We start from the raw sequence: 15,181 nt of genomic DNA, 5'->3' as shown, positions 1-15,181 counted from the left end.
AGAGCTGTCAGAGCTCTTGTCAGAGCCATCAGAGCCGTCAGAGCTGTAAGAGCTGTCAGAGCTCTTGTCAGAGCTGTAAGAGCTGTCAGAGCTGTCAGAGCCATCAGAGCTCTTGTCAGAGCTGTCAGAGCCGTCAGAGCCATCAGAGCCATCAGAGCCGCCAGAGCCATCAGAGCCGCCAGCAGCCCCGCCGCCAGCGGCCCCGCCGCCCCAAGCCACAGCCTCACCGAGCGGCCTTGCGGGAGCAGTGTCATTCGGGGAGGAGCTTCATTCCGGGAGCGGCTTCCTCAACGTGAGGCCTCCTCGGCGAGCAGCCTAGTCAGGAGCAGCCTTGCCTGGGGAGCGGCCTCGCCAGAGCAGCCCTGTCTGGGGAGCAGCCTCGTCCAGAGCGGCCACGTTGGGAGCGGCCTTGCTGGGGTCGTCGTCGTCACCTTTTCGTAAGAGACAGCCCTGACCGGTCAGTTTGATTCTTGATGCTTGGTGTGAAATAAAGCTTTGCTTGACCTTCGCTTTGTATCACTCTTGTTCCTTTGATCACGGACCCCAACATTGGGGGCTCGTCTGGGATCAAACGACGAGAGCTGAACCAGCTTCGGAATTTTTGGGAAAAAGCCTTCGGAGGTATTGGGATCTTGGGTATTGGGATCCTATCTGTCTGTCTGGTTGCAGAGCTCCAGGGTATAGCCCACCAGGGAGAAGCTGGACGCGGCCATGCTCCCCAGGGCTGGAGTGGATGTGGGGATGCCCCATCCCTCTGCTGGTAGATCAACAGAGGATTCGAGTCCCCCTGGGCGGTCAGGGGGTTCGAGTCCCCCTGGGCGGTCAGGGGGTTCGAGTCCCCCTGGGCGGTTGGGGGGTTAGAGTCCCCCTAGGTGGTTGGGGGATAAAGAAAGCCCCCACCAGTGGCAGGTTCTGGGTAAGAATCATTGGGTCTGCGGTTGTCTTTGCCTGGTTCTTTTGTTATCTGTTGTGTGGTTTGTTGTGTTTGCAGGGGACCAAGAAAGTCCCCACCAGCAGCAGGCTCTGGATGGGGATCGCTGGGTCTGCGGTTGTCTTTGCCTTGTTTTTTTGTTGTTTGTTGTGCTGTTTGTTGCATTTGGAGAAATGGGACAAACGGGGAGTAAGGGGCCTGTGACACCCCTAGGTCTTGTTCTTGAACATTTCAAGGATTTTCAAGGTAAAGCCACTCAGTCAGGTGATAAGGTTTACCCGGGAAAACTAAAAACACTCTGCCAATTAGAGTGGCCCACTTTCTCCACAGGGTGGCCGCTGGAAGGAACGTTTTCCTTGACTCAGATCTATTCTACGCTGAGTGAGGTCTTTGATCTATATCGAGACCAAATACCATACATTGTGGCCTGGCAATGTCTGATAGAAGAGCCGCTGTCATGGCTCAAGTCCCACCTTCCCCCTGCTAACGAAACCATTTCTCTCCCTCTAAGGCAGGTCAGAGCACCAAAACCAGAACAGACAGACGAGGGGGAACCAGGGAAGAAGACCGTTCTACCTCCATTGGATATGGAGGATGTGGAATTCCCCCCCCCTTATTTGTCCTCTAAATCTGACTCTCGGTCCCGAAATGCCTTTACCAGTCCACCTCATACAAGGTCGGGGTCCACCTATGGGACCACCAAGCAGAGAGACCGCCCTGATCCTTCCCCTTTCCTCTATCCCCCTCTGCCTCCCTTTACCTCACCGGTACTGTCCACGCCAATGCTGCCTCTTCGTGAGGTTGCTCTACCAGATGGGATAGGGTGGCCCTACCTAAGCTATATCCCTTTCTCCTCTTCTGACATCTATAATTGGAAGACCAAACACAAATCCTTTTCTGTCCAACCTCGGGATGTAATTAGCCTCTTGAAGACTGTCTTTCTTACTCATCAACCTACCTGGGTGGATGTTCAACAGCTCCTTATGGCTCTCTTTAATGGGAAAGAGCAGGATCGCATCACGCGAGAAACCCATAAGGTGATAAGTGAGAAACTTGGCAGGGACCTCGATCCCCACCGAATGGAGAACTATTGCCCGAGGGAACCCCCCAACTGGAATCCAAACTCTGATGAAGGTAAGGAGAGCTTACATTTCTACCGCCAGGCTCTATTGGGAGGCCTCCATGTGGCTACAAGGAGACCCATAGATTTATCTAAAATTAGTACAGTGACTCAAGGTAAGAATGAGTCTCCAGGAGCTTTCCTAGAAAGGCTAATTGAAGCCTATAAAATGTATAGCCCGATCGATCCTGAGGCACCCGAAAATCAGAGGGCAATGAATCTTGCTTTTGCCAGTCAGTCAGCCCCAGATATAAAGAGGAAACTTCAGAAAATTGAGGGATTTGAAGGGAAGAATCTGACTGAGTTAGTGGGAATGGCAGAAAAGGTGTTTAACAACAGGGATGCACAAGAGGACGAAAAACAGACAAAAAAACTGGTTAAGGTTTTGGCATTACATGAGGTGGGGAGGAGACAGGTAGGGGAGAGTAAATGGAAGGAAAAGCCTAAGCACAGAGAAGGCAGGTGGGAAGACTTAGATTCAGATCAGTGCGCTTACTGTAAGGAAAAAGGACATTGTGCCAGGAAGTGCCCTAAAAGGAAGACAGCAATGCTTGCCACCAGAGACTGAAGGGGCCATGGTTCAGAGCCCCTCCCCGAACCTCGGGTAAAAATTGAAGTGGAGGAGAAATCAGTTGATTTTTTGGTGGACACAGGAGCCCAATTTTCATCATTACTTAAACCTATGGGAAAACTATCTGGAGAGGAAGTTTGGGTACAAGGAGCAAATGGCACAGAGAGACATAAATGGACAACAGAAAGGACTTTAAATTTGGCCTTGGGAGTAGTTAAACATTGATTTTTTGGTCCTCCCTAATGCCCCATATAACTTGATGGGAAGAGATCTCCTCCACAAGTTAAGAGCCAGCATTCAGTTCTCGGAAGGAGACATGACTGTAACCTTGAGACAACCCACTGTACAGGTGCTTATGGCAGCAGTAGATGAATACCTCCTTTATGAGCCAGTCTCAAAACCAGAGGAAACAAAGAGTGGGAGCCTTCTCCAAATCCTACAGGACAAGTTTCCCCAGGTCTGGGCAGAAGGGAAGCCCCCTGGCTTGGCCAAGGAACAACCTCCAGTGGTGGTACAATTAAAGGTGACAGCTATGGCTATTCACGTTTGGCAGTACCCCCTTCCCCGGGAAGCAAAGGAAGAGATCAGAAAACACATTAACCGCCTCCAAGGAGATGGGATCCTAGTTCCTTGCAAATCTCCATGGAACATAACTTTGCTGCCCGTCAAAAAGGCAGAGACTGGGGAGTACCGACCCGTCCAGGACTTGCGGGAAGTTAATAAACGGGCTGAAGATATCCACCTGACGGTGCCTAACCCCTATACCCTACTCTCCCTCCTGGGCCCCAAAAGAACTGTGTATACCGTCTTAGATCTCAAGGATGCATTTTTCTGTATATCTTTAGCAAGGGAATCTCAGCCCCTTTTTGCTTTTCAGTGGTCCGACCCACAGAAAGGGTTTCAAGGCCAGCTCACCTGGACAAGACTTCCCCAAGGATTCAAGAATTCATCCACCATTTTTGACGAGGCCCTACACGAGGATTTGCATGAGTACAGAACCTCCAACCCAGGAGTCACTCTGTTACAGTACATTGATGACTTGCTAGTAGCCGCTGAGGACTATGAGTCATGTTTGCGGGGGACGAGAGCTCTCTTACAGACTCTGCAGGAAAAAGGGTATTGTCAGCAAAGAAAGCACAGCTCTGTCAGAGCCATGCCACTTATCTAGGCTTTGATCTCCATGAGGGAGTGCATTCACGGTCTGAGTCCAGGAAACAGGTGATCACCCGATACCCCCACCCCACCACGTCCCGACAAGTAAGGGAGTTTCTTGGGACGGTGGGCTACTGTAGGCTATGGATACCACGGTTTGCGGAGATGGCCTGACCTCTCTACGAACTTGGTGAAAGGGGGGCTCACTATGATAGAGTGGACAGCTGAGGCAGAGGGAGCATTTCGGGAATTACAGATAGCCTTGCTAAGTGCCCCAGCATTGGCCATCCCAGATGTTACTAAGCCCTTCCAATTGTATGTGGATGAAAAAGCAGGGGTGGCCAAAGGAGTTTTAACTCAGACTCTGGGGCCTTGGCAAAGGCCAGTAGCCTATCTTAGCAAGAAACTAGATCCAGTAGCAGCTGGGTTTCCCCCTTGCCTCCACATAATTGCTGCAATGGCCCTCCTGGTCAAGGATGCAAGTAAATTGACTTTGGTGGGTCAAAATCTCATCGTAACCACCACACACGCTATTTTGGGGGCCTTCTCCAGACTCCACAAGACCGATGGATGATGAACACCCAAGTGACAGGGTATCAGGCCCTTCTCCTCAACGAACCAAGAGTGATCTTCCGGCCCCCGGCGGTGCTAAATCCAGCCACACTGCTGCCAGAGGAGCTAGCTGACCATCCACATGACTGTGGGGAGGTCCTAACCCAAGTCACAGGAATAAAGCCAGATCTCAGAGACATTCCCCTCCTGGATGCCGAGATGACTCTGTTCACAGATGGGAGTAGCTACATGGTCAATGGAAAGAGGTATGCAGGGGCTGCGGTGGTTTCTCCTGAGCAGAAACTCTGGACAGCAGCCCTGCCACATGGAACTTCGGCACAAAAAGCGGAACTGATTGCACTCACTAAGGCACTGCAGATGGCCAAAGGTAAAACCGCCAACATCTATACAGACAGCAGGTATGCCTTTGCTACTCTCCATATACATGGGGCTATTTATAAAGAAATGGGCCTATTAACAACAGAAGGAAAAGGAGTTAAAAACAGAGGAGAAATATTGGCTCTCCTCCAGGCTATTTGGGACCCAAAAGAGGTGGCTGTTATGCATTGCCCGGGACACCAAAAGGGACTGATCTGATTTCAAAAGGAAACCACTTAGCAGATCAAGCCGCAAAGCAAGCAGCCAGAGAAACAGTGCAAGAACGGATTACACTCCCAGCTCCAGCCCTACCAGAAAAACTGAACTATTTAGAAGAAGATTTAAAGTATTTACAGAAATGGGTTAAATTGGACTATGAAGGGAACTGGGCTAAGACTAAAGCAAGAAAAATAATTCTTCCTCAAAAACTAGGTAAGAAGTTAGTAGACCAGATACATCAGGGTACTCATTTGGGGATACGCAAACTCAAGGACCTTATAGGCAAGCAATTCCAGGTTTCTAAATTAGGGTGTATGGTTCAGGATGTAGTTGATAGATGTGCTCAATGCCAGGCAGTTAATGTGGGAAGAACTAAAATGGGAAGAGGAAAAAGAGAAAGAGGTAAGGAACCAGGAATTCATTGGGAAATAGATTTTACGGAAATGAAACCCAGAAAATATGGGCACAAGTATATGTTAGTTTTTGTGGATACCTTTTCAGGCTGGGTGGAGGCTTTTTCCGCCAAACATGAGACAGCAGGAGTGGTAGCGAAAAAGCTACTAGAAGAAATAATTCCTAGGTTTGGGCTGCCTCTCACAATTGGGTCAGACAATGGCCCTGCATTTGTGAGTTCAGTCTCGCAGGCATTGGCCAAGGCCATGGGCACTAACTGGAAACTACATTGTGCCTATCGGCCCCAGAGTTCTGGGCAAGTAGAGAGAATGAACCGTACTCTTAAAGAGACCTTGACAAAACTAATTCTGGAGACTGGCGGTGGATGGGTGGATCTTCTTCCCTTCACTCTCCTCAGGGCACGATGTACACCCTATTTAAACAAGGTGACCCCATTTGAAATGTTTGGGAGACCCCCCTCCCTGCTCTGTCCTCGGCTACAGGAGGTTGCCCTAGCAGAAATGACTGATCAGTCTGTACTCCAGTCACTGCAGGCATTACAGTCTGTCTTTAAAAAAGCCCATGCAGGGATCCAGACTGCTCACACTGGGACGGAGATGGAGGTGGAACCACATCCTTACCAACCTGGGGACTTGGTTTGGATACATCGCTATCAAGTGGGGAACTTGGAGCCTCGCTGGAAGGGACCGTTTACTGTTATCCTGACCACCCCCACGGCAGTAAAAGTAGAAGGCATTAGGGCCTGGGTTCATGCAGGTCACATCAAACGAGCCGAGAGTAAGGACACCCCCCAGAGATGGAAGCTGCAGCCGACAGACCCCGCTGACCATGGACTAAAGCTAAGACTAAAAAAACTGTGAGTTTATTGTTGCTCTTATTGTTACCTGTTTATGTAAAGTATAGGTGGGAAATTAGATGAACAGAATTAGGAAAAATGAGCCGACTGTGCACTAATGTCATTTGTATAGGAGAAAATTGGAGCGATAAAATGTTAGTCTTACATGTTCAATATAACATAGCACTGGCTGAAAAGTCAAGGATTTGAATAATCTCCAAAGAAAAGGGGGGAATGTAAGGGCCTAGTTGGTCAGAGGGAGCCATTTTGTTGCAGTAAACTTAGATTGACCCTATGCAGTGAACTTAGATTGACCCTGCCCCTCCCAGAGGAACTTACTTGCAAAGCCTAGATACAAGGGCGGGTCAGGCCAGGTGAAAACATCCAATCAGAGGGGCACGCATATATTTACTGAGGTGAGTTTAAATCCCATTGGCCATCTGTATGGGGGCGGGACTCAACCACCCCTATAAAGGTTAGTTTGCGAGGCTGAAGCTGAGAAGGAGAGCTGTCGGGAGGAGAAGGAGAGTCGTCAGAGCCAGGAGAGCTGACAGAGCTGTCAGAGCTATAAGAGCCGTCAGAGCTGTCAGAGCCGTCAGAGCTCTCGTCAGAGCTCTAAGAGCTGTTAGAGCTGTCAGAGCTCTTTTAAGAGCCATCAGAGCCGTCAGAGCTCTTGTCAGAGCTGTCAGAGCCGTCAGAGCTCTTGTCAAAGCTGTAAGAGCTGTTAGAGCTGTCAGAGCTCTTGTCAGAGCTGTCAGAGCTCTTGTAAGAGCCGTCAGAGCCATCAGAGCCGTCAGAGCCATCAGAGCCGTCAGAGCCGTGAGAGCTGCCAGCGGCCCTGCCACCCCGAGCTGCAGCCTCGCCAAGCGGCCTTGCAGGAGCAGCGTCATTCCGGGAGCGGCTTCCTCGACGTGAGGCCTCCTCGGTGAGCGGCCTAGTCAGGAGCAGCCTTGCCCGGGGAGCGGCCTCGCCGGAGCAGCCCCTGTCCGGGGAGCGGCCCTGTCTGGGGAGCAGCCTCGTCCAGAGCGGCCACGTTGGGAGCGGCCTTGCTGGGGTCGTTGTCACCTTTTCGCAAGAGACAGCCCTGACCGGTCAGTTTGATTCTTGATGCTTGGCGTGAAATAAAGCTTTGCTTGACCTTCGCTTTGTATCAGTCTTGTTCCTTTGATCATGGACCCCAACAGTCTGGAATAAGCCATGCCCACATAAGCCACTTTCTTCTGAAAGTCAAAGAGGCATGGCAGAAGTCAAATGGAAATGAGTAAACAGAGGGGGTACAAGGCAGAGAGAGCAGGGGAGGAGACAAGAAAGGAAGAGTTGGCACCCAGTTTTGCCCAAGAGAAACCTACAGCCATGAGGATGCCCCTTGCTAGGAGCTGCGAGGCCTGGTATGCGGCCTCTCCAGTTCATCCACCATGGGCTGAAGTCTCTTTTCTCTCTCCCCAGCCACTCAGTGGGGACACAACATCATTTCAGAGAACAGGGCAGGGTGACAATTAGCATCCAAGGCCCCAGAGGAACAGAGCTGGGAGGTGTGTGGCCAGATACTCCTCCCACCCAAAACTACTCTATCATTGTCTCTCTGGAGGTTTATCTGGGGTCAGCCTTTTCTGTCTGCTGGGCCTTAAGCCCAGCAGAAAGATGAGAGGACCAGAAGCCAAGCAAAACCCCTTTTCCTCACTGAATGTCCACACAGTTCTAAGAGTCCCACACTCAACAGAAGGAGAGCTCTTTGTAGTGAGCACAGGCACAGGAACACTCGGGGGCCTGGCTTCCTCAAGGACTTCCACTAAGAAACTTGGTACACTTTCCTCCAAAGGACCCAGAACACAAAAAATATCACACTTGAGAATTCATCAAGGCTTTTAAAGCCATGTATTTGAGAAGTTCACTGGAAATAATAAATTATTTGCTGATAAAAACCATTTGAGGAATATAATGAAAAGGGAAAATTCAGGCCATTGCAACTTCAACACAAGCAAAGGGAGCCATCAGGAAGCCCTCTCCCCAACCAAGTGCTGAGTCCCTGGAGCTCCCAACCACTGCCCCCACCACCACCACTCGGGGCCTCTCTTCTCCTTGAAAAGCTCCCGAGAGCAGCTGGTGATGTAGACTCTGAGGCTGCACTCCAGGTTGGGGTCACTGTCACTGATGATCTGCAGGCCAGCATTCAAGCGTGCCAAAGGCACGGCCAGATGCCTGGCCATGAGCCGCTGGAAGACAGGTGGATGTCCTCGCCCTCTTCTCCAGCAGTATGCTCCTGCTCCAGTCTCATCAGTTCCTTGCTGGACAGGTCTGTGCTGGGGCTCTGCAGCAGCTCCACCACATCTGCCTGTCACCTGTCTGAAACCCATACTGTGGGCCACTGCCGTGATGTCCCTTAGGGTCTGCAGTAGAGCGTCCCCGTGCAGCTTGCCGGCATCCCGCCAATGCGCTCGGGCCACGGCTTCCTTCGTCTATCCAGTGTCGCTGGCGGACCTGCTCCTAGGACTCAGAGATGTCATAGACAGTGTCTAGAATGCTGTATTCTTGCCTGAAGTCAAGGACCACTGAGTGCTGGTGGTCCCTGCCTCACACCCACAACACCAACAGGCGGAAGACCCTGCACAGGCAACAGGCCTTGAAGGTGGCAACAGCGTCCTGGTTCATGGGCCGGACAAGGGCCCTGGTTTTCTTGGGCATGTACCCCACACGCACGTGTTCTGAAAGGTCGTCCAGGCTCCCAGGGTGGCCAGGGGCACTGTCCAGGATGAGCAGTGCTTTGTACAGGAGGCCGTACGGGGCACAGTACCTCTCCATGGCTGGCCAGAAGTGCACAAACCACTCTTGGGAGAGGCTCATGGTCACCCAGACTCCCTTGTGTGAGCGCCATGCCACAGTCAGGTTGGGCTTGGGGCAGCCCTTGAGGGCATGCAGGTTCTCTGAGGGGTACACCAGCAGCAGCTTCGGCTGGAAGTCACCAGCCACGTTGCCACCAAGCAGCAGCATCAGAGCTCGGGCAGCTTTGCATCCCGGCTGACTTCTCCTCCAGAGAAAGAAGCATCCTGGCAGGCAGTTGCTTCCAGAAAAGTCCAGTCTCATCCATGCTGAACGACAGCCAGGGTGTGCAGCCGCCCTCCCAGATCACTCTCCGCAGCAGGGCGGGCTACCTACGCACAACTGCCACAGTCGTGCCCACAGCCTCGCCACCCACTCCACGTTCTCCATCACCAGACTGCCCGCTGCGTGTCAATCTGGTGGCCACCTGCAGGTTGGCCGCCCAGACACTCACTCGGATCTTCTCCTTGCTGTCAAGAATGGTAGCCACAGTGGAGGTGGACAGTCCCAGCACCGCCCTGATTCTACTAAGCTTCTCTTTGGCTTCAAAGCACTGCCAACACCTCAAGCTTCACCTGAGGGTTGACAGCCTTGCAGTCCCACTTGGTGCCTTGGCACAGGGTTGCACTGGGTGGCCTCTCCAGAGCGATCTTCCGGCCAGGGTGGTCTGAAGACCACCTCGACCAGTGGAGGAGGCTCCATCTGCATCACCCTCTCCAGACACAGCTAAAGAATATGCATGTTCCTGCCCTGGGCCTGCTGATTTCAATGCCACTGCTGCCCTGGCTCTGACCTGCTATAAAATGGGGAAAAGACATTGACTGGTGGGAAATGAGACAAGCTGGGATGAAACCTGTTAAAGACCATTGATAAATCTCCCTCATTTGGCCACAGAACTCACGTCCCACTGGATGAATTCCGGCCCCGGTGGACTAAATGAACTTCAGCCTCAGTAATGCAGCAAGCCTCTGAAAACCTACTCCCACTTTACAACAATGCCTCCCAATGGCCATACTGTTTGAAGTCACCTACTTCAGCCCCCGTCCTGAGGGATCCAACATAACGCAATACACAAGCTGATGTCAGACCAAAGGCAGAAATCAAAAATTCACAGGTTGGGGGAGAAGTGCCTCAAAACACTGTGGCTGGGTACAGGAATTTATAACAATTGCTCATAAAACTGAACTCTGAGTTTTCAGGCAGCCAAGGAGGAAAACAAGAAGCTATTCAGTTACAAGAAAACACATTTTCATGGCTCTGAGCTTGCAAGACCCTGAACAATGTAATTAAGGATATCAACTCAGTTTTTTCTTTGTGTTGTTTTGTCTGTTTTGCTAGAGGTAACAGCTGACCTTTGAACAACATGGAATTAGGGGACACCACCCCCCCAACCAAGCAGTTCAAGATCCACTTATAACTCTTGACTACTAATAACTTACTGATGACTGGAAGGCTTACTGATAACATAAGCAGTCAATTAACACATACTTTGTATGTTATATGTATTATACACTGTATTTTTACAATAAAGCTAGAAAAAATAAAATGTTATTAAAAGCACAAAGAAAATACATTACAGGGGTCCCTGGGTGGCTCAATCCTGGGAACAAGCCCCGCACTGGGTTCCCTACTCAGTGGAGAGCCTGCTTCTCCTCCTGCCCCTCACCCCATTCATTCTCTCTTGCTCTCGCTCTCACTCTCTCTCAAATAAATAATCTTTTAAAAGGAAAAAAAAAAAAAATCCAGGGTGCCTGGGTGGCTGTCAGTTAAGTGTCTGCCTTCATCTCAGGTGATGTTCCCAGGGTCCTGGGATGGAGTCCCACATCGGGATCCCCGCTCACTGGGGAGTCTGCTTCTCCCTTTGCCTCTGACCCTGCTTGGGTGCTCTCTCTCTCTCTCACTCTCTCTCTCAAATAAATAAACTCTTCAAAAAAAAAAAAATCCATATACAAGTGGACTCATAAAGTTCAAGCCCGTGCTATTTAAGGGTCAACCGTACATGGACAAGGTGAAATAACCCAGACAGGCCACTGCAGAACCAGGGGAGGGTCCCAGAGGCAGCCAGGGAAACCTAGTTCCCGCATATCCTTCTACAAGGCAGACCATGCACCCTGTTTTAGAAAAAGCATTTCTCGGAGCTCAACTTTGTACTACTTTCTCATTGGAATTTCACAGTGAAGCATCCTGGCTATTCCCCCAAGAGTTCCCAACATGCCACTAACTCACAGAAAACATCTGCTGAGCCCACCTTGGGTAGATCTGGACAGGGAAATTGTAAGAGTTCCCATGCTTTTCAGTCTCTCAGGAAGCTCCAAGAATGACAGTCAAGGGGCAGAGAGGGCCAGGGTGTGGCCCACTCACCTGATAGGAGACCCTGGCCACGCATGCTCCTTGCCTGATCTGCCCTCCTTCCCATGTACACTCAGTCAACGTCTATAAGCAATTCCCTCTCTCCTCCTGGGGAAGTCCCGGCATTACCTGCTGGGACCACAAACATTCAAGTACCCTGTGACACAGGGGGGGAGTGGTAGGCAAGATGTGGCATCTATGACTTTGGAGGACTCAAAGCTCACCTGAGCTCCATCCGTGAAGGGTTTGGCCGGCTCTGCCAGGTCTCCAGACCACTGGTCCTCAGGATGGGCCTCAGCCCATGCTGAGGGGAGAGGAGAAGGTTAGTGTCCTCAGCACCACCTAAGGGCACAGGGGTCAGGCACCCAGGCCAATCAATCAATCAGGCAGTTAGCATGTACCCCAGTGATGGTCTGGGCTTCCGGGCTGGATGAGACAAGGGCCTGCCCTCCAAATCCCACAGAACACCCTGCCCTGGCCCGCATGCAGCTCCCACTTTGGTCCACATACACCCACATACCTCAGGAGTACACCTAGAGCCCCTGAAACCCAAGTCACTGAAATGCCAAGGAAAGGACCATGAGAACCTTCCTTTGGCTGCAGTAAGAAATTCAGTAAAGGGTTGACTCAGCAGGCCTGCATTGTCTAAACCCTACACGTTCCAAAAGTTTGGTGCTTGACCTGCTCCTAAGAGGTAACCTCTAAGCCCTTGGATATTCTGCATGTTAAAGGTGTCTTTGTTTACCTCAGGACTTGGGCCAAAGCAGATAGTTCATGCTAACAGTGTGACTTACAGTGGTGACCACGGGTCACACAGTACCAATTTGACCTCTGGGAGCAGTTGAGATTTGAGTAACTGAAGTCAGTATGCTCCATGCTTATGTGACTGACCCTCAATAAAAACCCTGCCCACCAGAGCTCAGGTAAGCATCCCTGGTTGCTGCATTGTCACACAGCATTGCTGTGAGAATTAAGCAGTGTCCACACGACTACCCTGGCAAAGGACATGGAAGCTCACAGCCACTGTCTCCCAGACTATACACCTTTTCCCACCACTGATTTTAATATGTATCTTTTCACTGTAACCAACCATTATGAGTATAACGACCTTGCTGAAACCTGGGACTCCTTCCAGCAAATCATTAAGTCTAAGGGTGGTCTTGGGGATCCCCCCACACACACACACCCTCAAGGCCACTTGCTACTGAGGAAACTGTCCCCAAGTCTGGCTGGCTGTCAACCTGGTAGGGGATACATCCAGCCTCCACCCCCCTCCCCATCTCTGCCCTCAAGAGAACATCTGGCACTGGGAACTTGGTTAAGAGAAGAGTGAGCCCACCCCGCACAAGTGTACACTAGCTCAAGCTAGACCGGATAAAGGTAGGAGAGTTGCTCCTGAGGTTAGGGGGCATGGACATGCCACGTTTCAGTGACCTGAGAGAACCCCACCAGCACCCAAGCAGAAGTGTAAGCGGGAACTAGCAGAGGGTGAGTGCCCAGGAAGAGTCTGAGCAAGTGAAGGATGCCATCTGCCAGGCACCAGCAAGAGTGATGGCGGGGGGGTGGGACAGAATGGAAGGGTAGATGGAAGCTAGGGTCAGCTGTACTGCAGCCAGCCTGGGCCAGGCACAGGGATAGCAACAGCTGACTCCTACACTGGCAGGCCTTCTTTCCCCCATGGCAGACTCCTACCAAGCCTGAGAGGCTCAGCTCAAACCTGATGTGGGAAACAAGGGCAGAAGAAAAATTATTAAATGTCCTTACCCACTCACAATCCCTTGAAACAGGCACAGTGACATTCCTCTAGGGACTCAACTGCCTCCACCTTAACACTTTGCTAAGGGCAAAGGGCAGTCATAGCCTGATGAGCCCCCTACCCTCAACAAGGACCCTATAAGTCTACTTTAACAATTCCTTTGGAAACTTTATCTCTAAACCCTCCAAGATACATGTTGATAATCATTCCCAAGCATATGGCCCACTGATACACATCTAAGGGTCTCACAAAAAAGGTTTTATTACTGGTAATGAATCACCTTTTCCCCAACAATAACTAGCCCCTCAAGGTCCTGGAACCCTTGCCTCCAAAATTCCTCAGAGACTTATGCCATCCCTGATCCCCTCCCAACTTGCAAGCATATAATGGACCACTCCTCACAACCCCTGGGCAGCAGCTCTTTCTGCCCATGGGTTCTATCCCCGTGCCTTAATAAACCACCATTTTGGGGCGCCTGGGTGGCTCAGGTCATGATCTCAGGGTCCTGAGATCGAGCCCCGCATTGGGCTCTCTGCTCAGCAGGGAGCCTGCTTCCCTTCCTCTCTCTCTGCCTGCCTCCCTGCCTGCCTGTGATCTCTGTCAAATGGAAAAAAAAAAAAAAAAAAAAAAAAAAAAAACTTAAAAATCTTTTTAAAAAAATAAAAAACAAACCACCATTTTGCACCAAAGACATCTCAAGAATTATTTCTGGGTCATTGGCTCCGGACCTCACCCCACCGAACCTCACCTATATTCTAAGGCTTCACAAAACCAATTAGCCAAGATCAAAAAATGGCAGTGGGAAACAGGAAGTAATCCGCGGCAGTCCTCACACAACACGATCCCGCTGTTAATATTTTAGAACAACCTCTGCGCAGCACGTGTGCGCGCGCGCAGGGAGAAGCTACAGTTACAAATGTTCAGAAATGGGTCCTGAAACACAAGCTCCCAGTGGGCGGGATGTGGGGCAATAACTGGAGGACGTCCGCTTTTTCCTCAAGAATCTCCACCTAAGGTCTGACCATCTTCGGGAACGGCTACTTGCTACGAAGGCCTTCACGAACGAACAAGCTGTTTCCACCGCCAGCGCCTGTTCTCAGAAGGGGCGGTCGGGGCTCCCCAGGCCCGGGCAGCTCCGGTCCCCACACACACCCAACGGCCCACCACCCGGCTCCGCACCGCCAGGCGACCCGAGGAGGTAATGGCTACAACACAACACTCGGCACAACACGGGGGCGGCTGGAGGAGCTCGGGCCAGCGCCTCCCACCGCTCCAAAGCCGGAGCGCTCGTTCTGGGCGGAGGCACGCGGAGTGGCAGCAGAGAGGAGACACAAGCCGGGACTTCGGCCATCCTGAGACTCCCCGCAGGAAGGGAGCCCAACTCTGAAGGAGCCGCGCGGACGTGCCTCTGAAGGGGCACCGCAGGCAGGAAGCCCGGGAAACTCGGCTCTGGGGGGCAGCGGCGCCCACCCGCAGCCCGAACCCAGCCCAGAACCACTTCCGGGTCGGGACCCGCCCGCGGGAGGCCTCCAAGCTGCCCTTCCTCAGGACTAGAAATGGGCGACGCTCCTTGGCGCCAACGCCCCCGCCGCCCTCCGCCAGGCTGCACACCCCCAAGGCGTTTTAGCGCTTCTGGCTGCCTTGCCCCCGACTCACCACCTCCCCGGAGCCACACGGGCCGGCCGGCCGCGCAAGGACCGCGACCGACCACCCCGGCTGGGAACCGGGAGTGCCCAGACCCGCCAATGACTGCTTCCGGCGCCTGTGCCCTTCCGCCCGCGGGCGACCCCCGCCCCCACTCGACGCCCACACGAGCACGCGGAGGGGAGGGAACGGTATCCCTGTTGCTTCTGCGTGTCTATGGTAACGGTCCACGCCTGAGGTGAAAAGCGTCCAAGACCGTCTGTGGCGAGATTCTCTGGCCAATGTCCCCAGCGAGCCAGAGAACCAGTCTGTCGGGCTGAGACCCGGCATCTCCCAGGAGACGCCAGGCTGCCATGATCCACCACCAGGGCCTCCCTGAAACGCTCAGGGGCCTGGGAACGGTTGCTGGTTGAAGGTACCCGGGGCTCCCGGGCCAGGCGCCT

Source organism: Lutra lutra, chromosome 17 (genome assembly GCF_902655055.1).
Source record: "Lutra lutra chromosome 17, mLutLut1.2, whole genome shotgun sequence".
Taxonomy (NCBI): domain Eukaryota; kingdom Metazoa; phylum Chordata; class Mammalia; order Carnivora; family Mustelidae; genus Lutra; species Lutra lutra.
This window is presented reverse-complemented; position numbering follows the sequence as displayed.